The 17315-nt window shown below is 52.2% G+C and overlaps 1 protein-coding gene across 5 annotated transcripts in view; it reads right to left on the bottom strand.

Annotated features, from left to right (window-relative positions):
* Positions 1 to 17315, bottom strand: part of RFTN1 (raftlin, lipid raft linker 1) — a 228674-nt gene that overhangs the window by 192731 nt on the left and 18628 nt on the right. The gene's annotated exons all lie outside the window — the stretch shown is intronic.

Raw genomic sequence — 17315 nt, 5'->3', positions numbered from 1 at the left:
CCTCACTGCTGTCGGCAGGAGTCCACGTGAGTCTCTCCCCTGGGCCGCTTACAACACGGCAGCCGGCTGCTCTCAGAAGCCGGAAGCACGGGAGCGGGAGAGACCGAGACGCAGGCCAGCGTCTTTGTACAATGAAGTCTCAGAAGTGGCATCCCCTCACTTTCCCGAGGAGCGGGTCGTCACTGGGTTCTCCTACACCCAGGGCAGCAGGCTCCACAGAGGGGTGGCCACCAGGAGGCAGGGGGCCCTGGGGGACAGCTTGGACGGCACCCCTATGCTGCTGAGTATCATACAACCAGTAAGCAGAAGAGGATTAGTTGCCCAGCGGTGTCTGGCTCTGGGACCCCATGGACCGCAGCCCTCCAGGCTCCTCTATCCATGGAATTTGGAGTGCAAACTCCAAGGCAAGAGTATTGGAGTGAGTGGCCACTCCCTCCTCCAGGGGATCTTCTTGACCCAGGAATCGAACTCAGATCTCTCGCACTGCAGGCGGATTCTTTACCTTCTGAGAAAGCTGTTTGCACCTTCATTAACTTGGCTCTCAACTCCAAGCTCTCCCCAGGACTCAAAATTCCACCCCAGTTCCCAGCACACAATCTTGGCTGGTCCACCTCTCTGGGGGCACTGGCCCCCCATCACCTGACTAAGCCACGTCTGGCTTCTCACTTACAGCAGAGAAAGGAAAGACTCTTAGAGAAAAGCTTTCTTGGATTTTAGCGATTTTAGTCTAAGCCATTTGTATGAAGTCCACGGTAATAAATCACCAGGTAGGCAAAAAAAAAGAGCAAGTTTCTGCTCTAATTTACAGTTTCCAGATTGGCAGAGAACAGTGGTTTTAGACATGCAAAGCTGGGCCACCGGCCTGGAGGATAAAGCACGGATCCAGCAGACCCCCGGTGCCCTCCTCCCGCCCGTCAGCTCTCCAGCACCATCTCTGCCCAGGCTGCTGGAGGAACCAGGAATGCTGTTTCTCTCACAGGGTTCATCTCACTCTAGACCAACATACCGTGTCTCACCAAGAGAGCCACAGTGGGCAGGAAGCCTGCAGCACGCGGCCAGGGCATGATGGGTGCTTCTTTTAAGCCCCCCAAAGCTCAGTCTGTGGGCACAAACAGCCCTGATGAGTCCCCAGCCCCAGGAAGTTGGTATGACTGAGCCACTAATCCAGGGGTTTTTCCAAGCGGCAGGGGGGTGAGACAAGGGATCACACCTGGTCTAAGATCTCCAGGGCTTTCCTGCTCCCACCAAAGAACAGACAAGTCTCCAGCCATGCAGGGCCCTCCAAATCAAAGACAAATCATGGGAAATCAAGGACGATGCTTTCCCGGGATAACACACAGACTCTGTTAAGGCTGTGGCCCCAGTGGACGGGTTTCCGGATATGGGAAAACGGGCACTGGGCTGGGACATTATAAGGCTGAACTGCACGGGGAGGATTCAGACACTGGTTCCTATGATAGGAGGCCTCGCCATCTTGTTCATCTGTGCAGGCCCAGCCTGGAGCCAGAGAAAGGGCAGGTAATCAATAAATATCCAATGAATTCATGTTGTTGAATAACCCTGTCAGACAGGACTGCCTTCTCCATTAAAGAAAGTCCACCCACCAAGTATGCCAGCTCCTTTAGGAACAGATCACCATCAAAGGCAACATGCATTCCGTACAGCTCCATACCATCTTCATGCTTAACAACCAACTCAGAATCTACACCTGAGATGCCCAACTGAAATAACCCCCATCCTCTTTTAGGAGGGCCCCATAAGGCTGTCAAAAGAAGGTATCCTCCTCCGTATGAATCATATATGCACCAGAAAAGCATGTTTATGCAACAGAACAGAAATAAACCTCGGCTGCTGATGACTCCAGCAAGTACCCACTGCACACCTCATTCTTATTTATCAGGAGATCTGACCTGTAAACAAAGGACAGCTTAAGGCACGTCTGAAACACAGAACTGGGAAGATGACTCTCCAGAATTAATGACAGTGACAAGTGACCTGAAGGCAGAATCACCTGCATTTTCACACTATTTGAAAATACTTCATAGATAAAATTCAACAGGCCACCTTTCTTCCGAAGCACGCATGAAATCTGGTCCAAGCATTGTCTAAAGCATTCCTATAAAAATTCTTTGATGCAATAGAGCTAATACCCATAATCAATTAACAGGATCCATAGCACATTAACTTGTTTTCTGTTCTGTTTTAACCAAATGAGATAAAAATTATTATCATGACCACAGTGCCACTTTCATGAATCCCTACAGAAAAAGAATTTGGTTTTGCTCTGACACATCACAGTCATCACCAAGTTTCATTCTACTGAAGGAAGGCTTAAGTTGCTAAGATTTACTGCTTGCACAGACACACACACACACACACACACACACACACACAGCCCTCTGAGCCCATTTTCACACAAGACTGAGTGCTGTTTCCTCATATGGATGTAGAGACACTGGGGAAGCAGCAAGAAGAGTTTTTACATTAAGAAAGGAATGCAAAGAACACCCTCGTCCCTCTTAAATCGTATCACCTCCATTAGTGAATATCTAACAATAACATTAATACTAATAGCAGGTTTGGTTGCATTAGCAAAAGCAACAACCATACAGAAGATAAATGTAGTCGCTGTGCTCAGAAAAGCTTAAAGCCACGTCACACATATTATCTCATTTATCTTTAAAAATCCCCGAAGACTCCATATGAGTGTATTCATCTGCAGTGAGACATGTTTTATGGGAGCCGATTTCCTTACCAATTCTTCATATCTTCTGTTTAAAAACAGGATCTGTCTTTAGCATGCCTCCCCACCAGAACCTCAGCTCCTAACTCATGCAACTGACTTCCTTTCATGAGTCTCAAAAACAAAACAACAAAAAATGCAACCAACTCTTAGCAATTACAGAAAGTAAAAACAAAAATGAAACACACGCAGGAAATCAAAGAAATTCACAGGCCCAAACAATTGCCATTGCCCAAGCTGAAATTAAGTAAATATACACACGCCACGCGGCCGCCCCCCCCCCCAACCCGCCATGAAAACTCCACCATGCAATTTATTAATGAACAGTGAACGGAAACAGAAGCTGCAAAGTGGGGCAGGAGAAACTGTTTAATCTAATAGTCTGGAAATTACATCGGAAGGAACAGATGGTTTCACAGAAGTCAAGGCAACCCAGAGGCGCAGGGAGCGATTTTCTAGGAAAGAAAAATGTTTCCCTACCTACTGCCCGCACTATTTTCAGCAGAGGAGGAGTCTATATTCAGCAGAGGACGAGCTCCGACTCTGGCACGCCGACAAATCTGGGACTGCGTGGCAGCCTTCCACACGCACCCACTTCACACTTGGCCTCCAAACCTGAGCTGGAGGTCAAACAGCCCGATCTAAAACCAGCAACAAACGGAAGGCCACACTCTGCCGCAGCGGGTTAGGAACCGACATTCGTGATCTTGGCACACACGAACACCGGTGATTCTCAGCAGGTCATGGGCACTGTGATCTTGACGTGGTTCCCCATCCCCAGGTCTTGAGGGCCCTGGCAGCAGGGAGACCGGAGCTTTGGCATGGAATTGCCCTGGGCTTGAGCCTCCTTGTCCATACCCGGGACTGAAAATCACCTCCAGGGCTGTTGCCGATTGCTTGAGACAAAGACAACGAAGCCGAGCGGCAACCCACGCGGCATCACACTCAGTGGCTATTTTCACCCCCACGCCCTCCCTGAGTCACCAAACCATGTGGGTAAGTTCTCCCTAGAGCAGGGCCCATTGCAGGCAGAGCCCTGCCTGCTGGGGTCTTGGGGTCGCAGATCGGGGTCTACTAAGCCTCAGGGCTGTGCCCGGGAGCCCTGCTCAACAGCCAGCTCTGGTCACAAGCAAAGCACTTGTCTGAGTTCCGATGCCTGCCCCACCACGTACATGCTGTGTGACCGTGGGCATGCTGGATAACCTCTCTGAGGCCCATTTCCTCATCTCCAAAGTCAGGATGCCCTGAGGGTGAACTCATCCCAGGCATGGTGCGTGGCTCACTGGCAGTCATCACCGCTGTTACTGCTACCCACGGTAATAATACCCTTATCACCACACGCAGCTCCTGTCCACACCTCATCACCTACGGACAACCTCAGCCAACCACAGAGGACACCGACGCAGACGGGCCTTCTGCCACCAAGATTCAGGGCTGCAGCAGGAGGACCCTCCCCTCAGGGACGAGCTTCACGACAGGGAGACATGAAAAGCTATCCCCCCAACACAGACTGGGAACCCCTGCCTTATGCCACAGCCTCAAGAGCTGCTTCTATTCACCCTCCTTCCTGGCTTCTGACATTTTGCCTCAAGGTCTGTTTGTTTGTTTTCCCTGAAAAAAAAAATACACCATCAACATCAGAGCCTTCATGTTCGATTCTGCGGAAGAGCGGCAAATGTTACAGATGAATTTGTTATGTTCTAAAGCTGCAGGTATCATATTTAGAGCGGTAATAAACACCTCGTTATGGATGGCAAAACAAACACTTCAGGGCACTCAGGCTCCAGGAAAGGAACCCCATGGTGAAAGCCACTTTAAACCGAGAATCCTCCTGTAATGCAAATAACCACCCATCCCCCAGGGCTCTTCCTTCCTTCCCTGAGCTGAGGGCTTCCCTGAAACGGGGGGCTCACACCTGCAGCGCAGACAACTGCAGTCAGGGGTCGGGCGGCCAGGTGTCCTGGGAGCACCCTGACCCACTGCACTCAAGCTCAGTCCATCAACACTGTTCTCTGGTCACCTCCAGGTCACTTCTCTTTGATTTTTCTATTGAGGTACAGTCGATGTACAATGCATGTTAGTTTTAGGTATACAGCACAGTGATTCAGTTGTGAATACATACATGCCTATGGATGTGTGTGTGTGTGTGTGTGTATATACATATACTTTTTCAGATTCTTTCCCCTCACAGGTTATTACTAAATATTGAGTATAGTTCCCTGTCTACACAAGTGGGTCTCTGTTGTTATTTACTTTATATACAGTAGTGTGCATACATTCATCCCAAATTACCAATTGACCCCTCCCCCCACGCCTCTCACCTTGGTAACCGTAAGGTCGTCTTCCTTGTCTGTGACTCTCTTTCTGTTTTGTAAATAAGCTCATTTGTGTCCCTTCTTTTCTTAAGATTCCACATATCAGCGATGTCATATGACATTTGTCTTTGGCTGGCTTACTTCACTTGCTATGATCATTTCCAGGTCATCCACATTGCTACAAATGGCATTATTTCATTCTTTTCATGGCTAAGTAGTATTCCTCTGTGTGTGTGTGTGTGTGTGTGTATCACATCTTCTTTATCCATTCATCTGTCGATGGACACCTTAAGTTGCTTTCCCATCTTGGTTACTGTAAATAGTGCTGCCATGAAGAGAGGGGTGCATGGATCTTTCTGAATTATAGCTTTCTCTGAATATACACCCAGGATCGAGGTGACCTCTATGGGTCTGGTCACACTGGCGAGGGCAGTAACGGAGTAGAAATGGGGTGCAGGGAGCAGCAAAGGCTTCCCGAGGAGGAGCAGGAGGAGGCCGGACATGTGGCCCCCGAGGCCCAAGTGCATCTGCAGACCTCCTGCTAAGGAGCAGTGTTTCCAGCTAGACGTGATGAGCTGTGTAAGCGAAAACAAAGGTCTGCTTAGATGTTGTGGGTGTAACTGGGCCCCTAATATGCCTGGCATTTTCTGGTCAAGCCACAGTACACTGACTGTCCTACGCCTCCCCTTCAAGCCTGGACAAGAGGGAAGGGCACACTCAGGAGTCAAGACCCTGGTCCAAGAAGGGTCTTCTGCAGATCACTGGCAACACACCTGTTAGCCAGCACAAAACTGTTCCCTAGACCCCCACCTCTTGCTCCTTGGAAGAAAAGTTATGACCCACCTAGACAGCACATTAAAAAGCAGAGACATTACTTTGCCAACAAAGGCCCGTCTAGTCAAGGCAATGGTTTTTCCAGTGGTCATGTATGGATGTGAGAGTTGGACCATAAAGAAAGCTGAGCGCGGAAGAATTGATGCTTTTGAACTGTGGTGTTGGAGAAGACTCTTGAGACTTCTTGGACTGTAAGGAGATCCAACCAGTCCATCCTAAAGGAAATCAGTCTGATTATTCACTGGAAGGACTGATGCTGAAGCTGAAACTCCAAAACTTTGGTCACCTGATGCAAAGAGCTGACTCATTTGAAAAGACCCTAATGCTGGGAAAGATCGAAGGCAGGAGGAGAAGGGGATGACGGGGATCAGACAGTTGGATGGCATCACTGACTCAACGGACATGAGTTTGAGCAAGCTCCAGGAGTCGGTGATGGGACAGGGAGGCCTGGCATGCTGCAGTCCGTGGGGTTGCAAAGAGTCGGACACGACTGAGACCTGGACTGGACTGGACTGAGACCCACCTCTCACTCCTCGGCCTTCAGCTGAGCCCAGCAACCTCCCTGCAAACACTCATTCCCAACCATACAGCCTCTAATCCCCAAACCCACGCGCTCCCATCCCCCTCCATAGCGCCGGTCACCCCCAAGAGCTGAGCTCTCAGGGAAGACAGCCTGGAACAGGTGAAGCTTTTCCAGGACCATGAAGGAGGGCGGGGACCCTAGGGAGCCTTGGGCTGTGTGCAGGGGTTGGGGCGGGGAGTGCCCCACGGGTGGATGGTTCACACCGAGGCAAAGGGGAGAAACAGAAGGCCCAGCTCAGGACCAGCGAGGCAGTGCTGCGTGTCTGCTCAGAGAGGAGGAAAGCAGTTTAGAAACACTGGTTTCATGACAGACTGAAGTCTGCGGGGGGCCCTGGGGAGGCTGGGTTTCGGTGACAACGGAGATGTGGGGGACTCAGGCCAGGAGAATGATTGCAGCTGCTGGTGGGAACCTACTGCCCACGGGCCAGTCCAGTGGGTTTCAAGGTGGTCCCCACGGCAGCAACGGCAAACAGCAGCATCACCCGGTAACTTGCTAGACGTGCAAAATCCTGGGCCTCTACCCCAGACATCCAGATGACAAACGCCACGGACAGGGGCTCAGTAATCTGAACCCACAAGCCCACCCGGTGATTCTGTTGTTGCTAAAGTTGGAGAAGAACTGTTTGCGCCATTTTTCCAAACCACACCATGTCTCCTGCTCGGCACGCTGGGGAAAGGCCCAGGCTTCAGGGAGCTGGAGGTGACCTGCAGGAGTTACAGACATCTCCCAGGGCTGAAGGGAAACGAAACCTCAGAACAGGTGACCCACCTGATGGTGAGCAGCTGGGATACCAGGCTGGGACTGACCGCCTGGCACTTCACCACTGCCTCCCACTTGCCCTCCACCATGGCTGCCCACGGCTTCACCCACAGTCTCAAAAAGCACCCAGGCCTGGCTGCCTCTCCCAAGATGGACTTCAGGGGCCTGGGGTGCAGCCCGGCATGGGAACCTTTTAACCAAAGTTGGAATCACTGTGCTCCACCGGCAGCAAATACATGGCAAGCTCCTTCAGGGAAATAAAATCTGAACTAGTCAGAACACATAGTTATGTATGCAAATATTTACTAAAGTTTATTTCATACTTTAAAAAGTCACACCAGTATCGTTTCTCTCGTCCTTCTCCACGCAAATCAAAGAAACTTGCAGCCCACTTGGTCTCGGAAGGTTCTCAGCGTGGTCCCCAGATGAGTCGTATCAGCGTCACCTGGGAACTTGTGGCAGCAGCATTCCCTAGCTCGGCCCCAGACTAATGAGTCAGAAGTTCTGGGGCCCAGGAGTCTGGGTGTCAAAGGGCTTTTCAGGTGACTCTGACTCACTATCAAGTTAGAGAACCATGCCTTTAGTGAAATGATTCGTTCTTAAGGCCCAGAGTCTTTCTCTGGAGGTTAACATCATTTTTGATGACATTTTAGATTTTCTTATCACCTCCCCCAACAACCCATGAAATCCAACAGGCTAGCAGTACCAAGATTTATAACAAGTCACTCAGCACCCAGGCTCTTGGCCCCAAAACACTTTAACCTGCTAGTTTTTAGACCTTAAAGTAAACTGTGATCCATCTCTTTGGGTGACTCTATCCCAGTTGGGAGGAGAGATTAAAAGAACAACTTAAAGAGACAATGATTAGCAGCTGCTTCTGCAGTCGTGCTTAGGGATAAGATTACCCAGACTGGAAGTGAAGTAAAAATTGGACCCTTAAATGATTCATTGCACAATATACATGTTTTGAATAATTAATGTGACCCTGTGTTATTCCCATGACCACCCAAAATTTATCCACAGGGCTTAAGGCTAAAATGCTGGCAGTCAAAACGCAAGTATGAGCCTGGTCAGCACAATGTCGGAGCAAAAAAACCCCAAAGGTCAGCTCTTCAAGACCTCTGAGACAGGAAAACCACAAAGACGGGAATTTTAAAAATGTGGCAATGTGAGCTGATCCTAGAAATTGTAATGTGTGTCATGGGAATGTTTTACAAGCAAGAATTTAAGCGAAAAAACAGAAGACGAGCTTGAAGCAGATGCGCAGCAGAGCATGAGGCACTTCTCGGTGGTTTCACGGTGAAGCCCTTCAATGCAGCTAAAACCCACCACAGCACGCAGGCGATTCAGGAATCAAAAGCAGACCAGAGTGAAGGCTCTGCTGCTCAGAAAGATGATGGAATTTGCTACAAATATCCAGCTGCTTGGTGGCCTACAGCAAGTCACGAGTATAACCTCCCCAAACTCGAGACCTCAATTCGTCCTTCTATACCCTGGAGGTACCTTCACCTACCTCGTGAGACTGTTGTTACTTCATTTAAAATTAATTGACACACACTAGGTGCTGAATTGGGGTTCCCAGGTGGCACAGAGGTAAAGGAACCAGGCTGCCAATGCAAAAGACACTGCTTCCATCTCAGGGTCGGGAAGATCCCCTGGAGGAGGAAATGGCAACCCACTCCAGTGTTCTTGCCTGGAAAATCCCCTGGACAGAGGAGCCTTGCAGGCTACAGTCCACGGGGTCGCAAAGAGTCAGATGAGACTGACCGCACACATACAGGTACTGAATGCACGGCATCTGTAATCATCACAAGTGAAGAACTGAATCCGCTACCCATCAAATAGGTGCGGTGCGTGGGCTCAGTCTCGTCCAACTCTTTGCAACCCTACGGACTGTATCCGCCAGGCTCCTCTGTCCATGGGATTCTCCAGGCAAGAACACTGGGCTGCCATTTCCTCCTCCGGGGGATCCTCCCGACGCAGGGATCGAACCCACATCTCCTGCGTCTCCTGCTTTGGCAGGTGGATTCTTTACCACAGACCTGGGAAAGCCCCACCACCCTTCATGTATCGTCTGAAATGTAAAATGGTACAGCTACTCTGGAGAGCAGTGCGCAGTTTCTCATAAAGGTAAATGATACATTTACCACACAACTGGGAAATCCCACCCCTCATATTTACACAACAGAAATGAAAACACAGGTCCTCACAAGGCTCGTCCACAAACGTTCATAGCAGCTTAGTTGAGAATAGCCCCAAACTGGAAACAGCCCAAGTGTTCAACAGGAAATGATTAAAAACACTGCCGCACATCCGAACGACGGCACGCTGCGCGGAAGCGCGACGGCACGCTGCGCGGAAGCGCGACGGCACGCTGCGCGGAAGCGCGACGGCACGCTGCGCGGAAGCGCGACGGCACGCTGCGCGGAAGCGCGACGGCACGCTGCGCGGAAGCGCGACGGCACGCTGCGCGGAAGCGCGACGGCACGCTGCGCGGAAGCGCGACGGCACGCTGCGCGGAAGCGCGACGGCACGCTGCGCGGAAGCGCGACGGCACGCGTTCTCGATACATACAGTGGCATGGATGAATCCCCGAAGCATTATGCCGAGTTGAAGAAGTCAGACACAAAGGCATACACACTGTGTGATGACACTGCTATACTATTCTAGAAGGAGCAGGTGAATCTACAGTGACCGAAGGCCAATCAGGGGCTGTCTAGGGCAGGGAATCCTCGGGGGCGATGGAAGCGTTCTAGATCCTGAGTGTGGTGGTAATCACAAGGGTGTTTCAGTTACCAAATCTCATCAAGCCATACACCTCACATGGGTGCATTTTATGGTTAGATCCCAGTAAAGTTCTTTTTTAGACTGAGACATCATTCAGGAGGTCTGAGAGCTCCCTTTCACGTGCAGTAGAAAGGTCCTATGTCAAGGGAGTTCAAACACTGGATTCTGGTCCCACTTAGTACTACTACCTGTCAAGGCAATCTCATCTGAAGAAGAGAGAGAGAAAGCGAGAGAGAGAGAGCCTTCCCTCCGGCTCTCAGGCTCCTTGCAAGCATTATCTGAAAATGCTTTAGTTGCGGTGCACGGGCCCAGGTATGGTAAGTAGGATCTGAGTTCCCGATCAGAGTTAGAAACTGTGCCCCCTGTATTGGGAGCACAGAGTCTTATCCACTGGACCACCAGGGAACAAAGATCCAGCCCATGCAAAATAAATAATAAACTGGTTTTTAAAAAGGAAATGCTGTATTGGGACATACACACTGTTATGTGTAAAACAGATCACTAGTGGGAAGCCGCTGTGCAGCACAGGGAGCTCAGCTTGGTGCTCCGTGATGACCTGGGAGCGGGGTGGGGGTTGGGAGGGAGGCCCAGCGGGGAGGGAGATATGTGTGAATACGGCTGATTCACGCCGCTGTACAGACGAAACTAACACAACGGTGTAAAGCAACTCCATTCGAATTAAAAAAAAGTCAATGCTTTAAAGCAGAATCAGAGCATTGATTGTGCAGCCCCCGTGCCAGCCAGCCAGGTATCCAGCTAAGCCACCTCCACCTCTACCCCCCACCCCCTCACCGGCCAGTCAGGCCCTGGGTCCACCCGCTGACTTCTCTCAACCCACCCACCCTCTTGTCCCGACAGCCACCTTCACTCCCTGCTCATGATTGCAACGGCTTCAAGATGGTCTCCTCTCCCCCAGTTTTACCCCTTCCTTCCATCCCTTCTCTTTCTAAACCCAGAGCTAGCTTTCCAGAACACAAATCTGATTGTGTCACCTACCCTAGCCCCATCTCAAGAGCCTTTAGAGCTCTTGAGAGAGACTAGACTCCTCGGTCCAAGACCTAAGACCTTCAGTCATGTGGCCCCCAAAAGGACACACACCAATCAACTTGAACTGCCCGTGGCTTCTCAAGTCTGTATGTTCTGGCCCCTCCCACAGGTTGTCCCCTTTACCTGAAAAGGATCATCTATTCCCAGCCTCATTCGCCACCTTGTTGTTCAGTCACTCAGTCATGTCTGACTGTTCGTGACCCCATGGACCACAGCACACCCAGCTTCCCTGTCCTTCACCAACTCCTGGAGCTTACCCAAACTCATGTCCATTGAATCAGTGATGCCATCCAACTATCTCATCCTCTGTCATCCCCTTCTCCTCCCGCCTTCAATCTTTCCCAGCATCAGAGTCTTTTCCAATGAGTCAACTCTTCACATGAGGTGGCCAAAGTATTGGAGTTTCAGCTTCAACATCAGTCCTTCCAATGAACACCCAAGACTGACTTTCTTTAGGATGGACTGGTTGGATCTCCTTGCAGTCCAAGGGACTCTCAAGAGCCTTCTCCAACACCTTCTCCACCTGGCTGACTCCAAATCCAGCTGCAGGTCTCAAACCTTCCTTGACACACACACATCTTCCAACAAGGGAACCTTTCACCACATCCCCTCCATCACCAGCACTCTAGTGACTTGGCTCTTCATCTGTAAGATGCCGAGCAATGTAGACCAGTAGGCTAGGCCAGTGGTATGGACTGAATGGTGTCCCTTTGAAATCCAGATGCTGAAGCCCCAGCTCCCAGGGTGAGAGTATTGAGGGTGAGGAAGTAACTAAGGTGCCATGTTTTGGGGCTTCCCAGGTGGCCCAGCAGTGAAGAATCCACCTGTTAATGCAGGGGCCATGGGAGACATGGGTTCAATCTCTGGGTCAGGAAGTTCCCCTGGAGGGGAAAAAAAATGGCAATCCACTCCAGTATTCTTGCCTGGAAAACTCCATGGACAGAGGCGCCTGATGAGCTACACTCCTTGAGGTTGCAAAGAATCAGACACGACTGAGCAGGCCATGACACAAGTAACTAAGGAAATGAGGTCATAAGGGTGGGACTCTATTCCCATAAGACCAACGACCTCACAAGAAGAGACAGGAAAGGGGCGCTCTGTCTCACTCAGGGGTGAAGACGCAGCAGGAAGGTGGCTGTCCACGGGTCAGGAAGAGAGCTCCCACCAGAACCCGGCCCTGCAGGCCCCCCGATCGTGGACCTTCAGCCTCCAGAGCCGCAATTAAAAATAAATATCATCTGGAGAACTTTGCTACAGCTCCAGACACAACAGCTGGGTCCAGTCTGCAGTCAGTAAATATGTGTGACGTCGATGAACAGTCATCCTACGGCCCCTAGTGAGGCCAGGAGCAAGCTTTCATAACACAAACGGTACGTTAATCGGATTAGGGATGCAGAGTCAGACCTGGAACCGACTCTTCCTACCTCGAAAACCGACCGGGAGAGCACCGCCCCACAGGACCGTCTGCTCTGGGGGTGAGTCCTCTGCGATGCCCGGTATAGTAGCCATGAGCCACACGCATCTGCTGAGCACATGACATGTGCCCGGGATGGCAGAGCAACGGATTTTTACTTTGATTCCTGTTTTTTCATATATTTCATTCATTTGTATTCATATATTTGTTTCATGCATTTATTTCACTCAGTGTTAACTGTTATACTAAACTGCCACATGGCTGGTGGCTCCTGTCCTGGACAGTGCGGGGCCACACAGTCAGGCAAAGGTCATGCCCGAGGCATTACTGTCGCCCTACGGGTCGCAGACTGTGCCCACTGCTCCTGTTACAAACACCATGGACTCTCACAGGTAGCTTTCGAGTGGTGTCAGTGGCCTGGCACCGAGAAGCTGGCAAGCCGCACACATAAAAGGGCTAACGAGGCACCCTTCTGCAGGAATCGCGATGCTTTATGGGCCTCCACCTGCGAGGAAACCCGTCGAAGGGCACGTTCACCCCTCGGTGATCAGAGTTAATTGAAAATTGAAGGCCCAATCAAATCACCCAGAACTGAGATTTTTGGCAGCTTATGCACTTCGCGGTGAGTTTCCTGCTGCTTTTCGCCCCCATCAGCGCTACAAGCGAGGTTGCAAGTTCCAAAATCATCCACAAAAGCACCAAGCTCTGAGCCAGGGGCAGAAAAAACAGGGCGGACTCTGATCTTGACTCTTTTTAAAAATGCGTGTGGTCCCCCTCCTAAGGCAGCAGCTGGAAGTGGACAACACCCTATCCCCAACTTGGAGTATGTGAGAGTTGGACAAGCATCTTCTCTATGAAAAAAAAGCACATCAAGTGCTCCTCAAAAATCTCCTATGGCAACCCAACACAGAAGAGGGGTATCTCAGCCCCTCTACACGGTAACACAAGCTTTATGGCAAGAACGTGCTGACTGCTGTTCACGCCTATCCACCTGGGACCTTGCAGCTTATACGGCACCCGAGCTTGGATGCCCAAGAGACCCAGATTCAGCTTCTGCCCTAATCAGTTCCCAGCACCACATCTTTAGAAAACTTACTTAACCTCTCTGAACGACCATTTCCTCTTCTGCAAAAAAAAAAAAAACAAAAAAAACAAACAAGCGTACCCATACACCTCTCTAGGTTACAGCAGCGATAAAACCACCAAAGAAGCCCACAAAGGCATGTGTTCATAGCAACTTAATTCGTAAAAGCCCCAAACTGAAAACGACCCAAATGTCCATCAACAGGTGAAGAGAAAAATACACCGTGGTAAATCCACACGCCTGAGGATTACTCAGCGAGAACAGGGATGAACCACTGCCACACCGGGCAACATAAATGATCTCAAAGTAAGTAGAGTGAAACAACTTCGTTTATAGACAATTCTAGACAGATGAAGTCAGTGACAGAGCATATCATCAGGGGACAGAGGGCTGGACTCGAGGAGGAGGACACTTGGGGGAAAGTGACCCAACGTCTTGATGAGGTGACGGTTTCATGGGTCTGGGCATTTTAAAGATGTGCAGTGTGCCGTGCTGAAGTTACACGTCGGCAAAGTTTGCAAAGAGTTTAAAACATGAGATCAGGGGTCCAAGGCGCCATCGTAGGACCTGGCACATAGAAGGCTCTGATACAGAGCAGTGATGGACGCCCCAGGAGACTTTCTGGAAAAGGACCTTGACAGGCTGCCGGCAAACCCTGCAGGCTTCCTGGAGCCCAGCTGTCCAGAACGACTGTCTGTTCCCAGCCAGAAGGCGTGAGCCAGACAGATGAACAGAAAGGTGGGCAAAGCTTAGTCTCTGCCCTGAAGGAAAGACGAGAGTTTAACGTATGATGGAATAAAAGGATCATAAAGACAATGGGGACGAGCAACAGCCGTGCAGAAAAGTGTGATTCTGACGGGACGGATGTCCAGAAGGGACTTCAGGGTGGGATGCTGGCAACAGGGGGCGGGGCAAGCCCTGTGCAGAGGGTGGTCTGATGGCACCAGAACATGGAGGCTGGAGGTGGGGTCCTGGTGGGGACAGCGGGCAAGGCTGAGGGCCCTAGCATGTGGTCCTCCAGAGATGAGGGAGGGGGTCCGCACAGCCTGAGCAGCAGCGGGAGCCCCCTTGTCATCACCCAGGGAACTGGCCAAAGGGCTCAGCATGGCGGGACTTGAGCTGCAGTGCAGGTCCCACCCAGGGGCCAAGGTGCCAAGTTACTAAGGGTCCCGACACCCACACCTCTCATCTCAGTATTCCTGAGGAAATAATCAGAAACGCACGCAGAGATTTACGTACAATGCTGCTGATCACATTATTTATAATAGCCCAAAGCCCAAAATAACGTCCAAAAAGGGGGGCCCAAAATAAATGACGGTGCCCTGAGTGATTTACGGTACCCTGAGTGATTTACGGTACCCTGAGTGACTTACGGTACCCTGAGTGATTCGCACTTAGGGCCACTGAACCGTATTTTAGGAACACAAGGGACCACAGGGGGTGCCTCACTGTACAACGTTAAGCTGCGTAAAAGCAGGACACAAAAATATACACTGAGGATTCATTCAACATCATCACTGTGTGCGGGGCACTGAGCTCAATGCTGATGACACACAGCGGGGAGACAGACACAGCCCTGCTCCTGTGAGACGGGACCCCGCGTTAGAAGGCAGGCAGAGGACAGGCAAGGAAACAGATTTCAACGAGCGAAATGCAGAGCAGGCTGAAGGCAGGAGTCCCCAGGAGGATAAGCAAGAGGGGAAGGGGGTGGGGAGTCGGGGGAGGCGGACGTTTTAAACAGGGGGTCAGGGAGGTTCCACAGAGAAGGGGGTTGAGGGTTTGAGCCCAGGGTGTATCTGGGAGGACTTCCGGGCAGAGGCAACAGGCAGTGCAAAGGCCCTGAGGAGGCCTGGGGGGTTGTTGAGCAACAGCAAGGCCAAAGCAGCAGAACACGCCGGACAGACGGCGGGAGGATGAGGCGGAGGGAAGCTGGTGCCCCGGGGTCAGGAGCCACGGCAGGGGCGAGACCCGAGGGCGGGCGGAGAGGGGAGAAGCAGGGAGACCAGTGAGGATCGCTCCGGGGTTTTCCTAACTTTTTCAGTGGACACATGTCCACTTTATAATCAGACAACAAAACGTGATCCAACCGCAGAGCCGTGTGGGTGCTGTGCCTGCAGCACAGGGCGGCCCAGAAACTGGCCAGGAGTCAGGAAGGTAGTTCAGGCGATGAGCCAAGCAAGAATCAGTGGCTGCAGGGGCAGGGGGTGGGGAGGCACCGTCTATGCTCCTGGAAGTGATCACCAAGGAAAGCAAAACGCCACTCCTCTTGGTGATGAATAGAACCGCGATGTACAAAACTACAAAAAAGAGAAAAAGAGCTCCCCTGCATCTCAGCGCCCTAACAAACCGTGTTTGACATCTTGCTACATTTCCTTTTGGTCTTTGCTCCTGTACACACTCTGGCTTTTCCTTAACCCCTCTACCAGGCTCAGCACGTCAAAAGCATTCAAGTCCTCACTGAGCAAATACCGGCTGATGAAATGCTCCGAACGCTTTTGGGTTCAGCTTTGTTCACATTGTTCAGCGACATCACAAGCGTTTTCGGAAGACGCTTTAAGAGGCTTGGAAACTGTGGGTGAGGAGGGGAAGGCGTGGTTCGCAGTGAGTGAGGTGTTGGGTCTGGCCACTGAGGACAACGGGGGTTATTCATCAGGGGAACAGCCAGGGGTCGGCTTTGGGGGGCTGTGAGGGGTGCCCAGGCTGCCCCTGTAGAGACACCCAGCCGCCCACCCCACCCGGGGCTCAGGGAGCGATGTCGGCCCCGCGTGGAGGTGGTCAGGCAGCGGCGGGGAGGAGGGGAGTGGGCAGGGAGGCCAGCCGCCGACCTGGAGCCACACGCGTGCCCCCTGCTGCCCCACCAGCACCCGCTGCACAGATGCAGGTCCACAGCAGAGCCAGGACTTGAACCCACACCTCAGAGGGCTCTTTCTAGCCACGAATTCTCTTCTCTTATCAGAAGCTTAACACATTCACAGGGAGAAGAAAGTCAGTCTTCAGATGCCCGTGTCGGCAAGTGTCCAGTTTGGGTTCCCCACTTCGAGGGACCCCCCCACAAGGAAAAACGCCCTGGTCCCTCTTCCAGAAGCCTGGTTTACGTGCTTCCACCCTGCAGGCACGGCCTGTCGAGTTCCTCACGGGGACGAGAGACACCAGGACGGGCCACGCGATTTCCCTGCAGCACCGCCCCCGTCTCCGCAGCCAGCCGGCGCTCCGGATGGAAACGCTGGGCCTCGCTCATCAGCTGCCCCGGGGCCTGTGGGACGCGGGGTTGAGGCAGGACGGTGGACAAGGCGCGGGGGGAGCTGGGAGGACGGACAGACGGCCGCAAGGAGACACGGCCACAGCCTCCTTCACCCGGCCTGCCGTGAAACGCTCTGCCAGCGGGCAGGCCGTGGGCCGTGTTCAACCCGCCCCGGGTGCCAGCTGGCCCACACCTGGCTCTAATTCGCTTCCATTTAAATCAGTTGCTAGTTGGCAGAAGTGAGAGACCTCACCTAGACACCCGGCTCCCTGAGAGGAGTCCCTTCTCGACAAACCCCCGTCAGTCGCCCCCCACCCCCCAGCCTATCCCCCCAGACCCCCTGGCCCCCACAGCCTGTCCCCCCAGCCTGTCCCCAGCCCCCCAGCCTGTCCCCCGAGCCTGTCCCCAGCCCCCCGGCCTGTCCCCTCAGCCTGTCCCCAGCCCCCCGGCCTGTCCCTCCAGCCTGCCCCCAGGCCCCCCAGGCCCCCCAGCCTGTCCCCAGCCCCCT

The sequence above is a fragment of the Bos grunniens genome, chromosome 1 (genome assembly GCF_055505025.1).
Source record: "Bos grunniens cultivar Pamir isolate PY7600 chromosome 1, Bosgru_T2T1.0, whole genome shotgun sequence".
Classification (NCBI taxonomy): Eukaryota; Metazoa; Chordata; class Mammalia; order Artiodactyla; family Bovidae; genus Bos; species Bos grunniens.
Note: the sequence above shows the minus strand (reverse complement) of the source record. Positions and strands in the feature narration are given on the sequence as shown.